Here is a 2239-nt window from a genome sequence, read left to right as displayed (position 1 = left end):
AATTTCTTGCTTTCGAACTGCTAGGTTGGCAGGAGCTGGAACTAGAGACAGGAGCTCACTCCGTCATGCGGCACACTCAGGTCTCAAACTGCTGAACTACTGACCTTCCAGCCTGCAGTTCAGCATCTTAACCACTTGAGCCACCGCAGCTCCTACAGACAGACTAACATGGTTACCCATCTTGATTTATCTACTGGCAAATAGTCATAACAATTTCACAGCCCTCCCCCCTTTGCCAGTCTTGCCCTGGGCTAAAAAGCCCCATTTCTGATGGCAGGGTGAAGCTATGCAATTAATAGTTTTTGACAATCCGAAAGGTGTTAATAATTTTTTGGAAAAATGGTTTGTGCTTTTTGAATATCTTACTGCTTGTCAACCCCGATTATATGCACTACCTCAGAAATATAGAGACTTTGTGTTTTATTAATAAGTATTGTGCGTATGGATAACATTTCTCTTCTTGTTTACTAGATGTTGTTGAAAGATACTGTATACAACTAACAAGTAATACAGGTTGTAAAAATGTATAAAACAATAAAAATGCTATTAAAAACAACAACAAGCTCCAGCTTTTTGAAGAAAAGGAACATCATTTTTGATAGGGTTGCCAACCTCCAGGTGGGGCCTGGTTCTCCCACAACTACAACAGATACTACAGAGATCAGTTCCCCTGGAGAAAATGGCAGCTTCAGAGGCTCTGTAGCACACTATAGATTCTCAGTGAAATCCCTCCCCAAATTCCCCTCTCCACAGGCACTGCCCCCAAATCTCCAGGAATTTCCTAGGCTGGAGTTTACAACCCTAGTTTTTAATTTCGGTTATTTTTGTGTGTGTGTGCCTGGAACTCATGGTTGACTTCTGGCAACCCCTAGTGGGACTTGGACGTTTCAGAGAGGTGGCTTGCTATTGCCTGCCCCTGCATCCCGGCAGGTTTCCCATCCAAGTACTTGCCAGCGACTCTCGTTTTTGATGAACAGACAAAAAACAAAGCTTCTCAAGGTCTTGACTCTCTCTTTGTAGCAGACGATGTAATTAAAACTGGGAATTATCAGGACTTGCCCTCCATCCTGGGACTCAATTGCGGGACATGTGAAGCTAGGATCAAAAATCAAACTCATAAAGAAGAGGATCACTGAGCTTGCACAGAGTGCCTCTCTGGCTACTGCATATGAAAAGGCATGGTTTTGTCTTTCCTGGAAAGCACACACATCAGCACATTCTGTTTTAATGCTTCCCTCTTTCTCCCCCCCCCCCCCCACCCCCCCACGAGACAGTCTTCCTCCTGGTTTCGAAATGCAGAGCTATTTTTTCCCAGGTGCTGGCTAAGCCATTTCTTTCGGTGCTTCCTGCCGGGCACCGATGCCAAAAGACTCGGCAGTGCAGCCGGCTAGGGTTTAGATAGGCTTGCCCTTGTGTGCAATAGAGAGACTAGACTGCGACGGCTCAGTGACAACCTCAGGGAACAAGATCCAGGTTTTCAGCTGTCAGGGCAGTGCTGCAGAGTCTGTTGGTCATACCTGCATTTGTCCCGCCCTGGCTTTGCTCAAAGCCGCTGGTATCAGCTCATCATCATGAAAGCATTCAGAGCTCTGGCCAGGAAGACGCTGTGCTGCCCGGGCCTGCTGCTGGGGTGTGGGCTGCGAGCTCTAGCATGTCAGTCTGCTTTTCATGGCCCTGCAGCTTCATTGTTTGTTGGGGTTTTTTTTTTTTTTGCAAAACTTATTCCTGCAGATCTCTTTCCGACTGGTTTACCGCCTTCTTCTTCTGAGACGGCTCTTGTGCTTTTAAATGTTTACTGCACAGGTTGAAATTCATTGCATCACCATGCCCACAGTTGCCAACCTCCAGGTGGCACCTGGAGTTCTCCTGCTGTTATAGTTGATCTCTAGATGACCCAGATCAGCTCCCCTGGAGCAAGTGGCTGCTTTGGAGGTGGGACTCCATGGCATTATGCCCTGATGAGGTCCCTCCCCTCCCCTCCCCAACCCCACCCTCCCCAGGCTCCACCCCTCAAATCTCTAGCTATTTCCCAACCTAGAGTGGGCAACCCTGGCCATGCCAGAGATTTGCCTGTTAGATTTACCTACTTAATTCAATTGTGCTTCACTTTTTTCCTTTAATGGGGACCCAAAGCGACTTAAATTATTCTCCTTTCCTCCATTTTATCCTCACGACAACCCTGTGAGGTAGGTTAGGCTGAAAGAGAGAGAGAGAGAGAGAGAGAGAGAGAGAGAGAGAG

This window comes from Gekko japonicus, unplaced genomic scaffold (assembly GCF_001447785.1).
Source record: "Gekko japonicus isolate JY-2015 unplaced genomic scaffold, Gekko_japonicus_V1.1 scaffold66, whole genome shotgun sequence".
Classification (NCBI taxonomy): Eukaryota; Metazoa; Chordata; class Lepidosauria; order Squamata; family Gekkonidae; genus Gekko; species Gekko japonicus.
The sequence above is the reverse complement of the archived record's forward strand: the minus strand, read 5'-3'. Positions refer to the sequence as shown.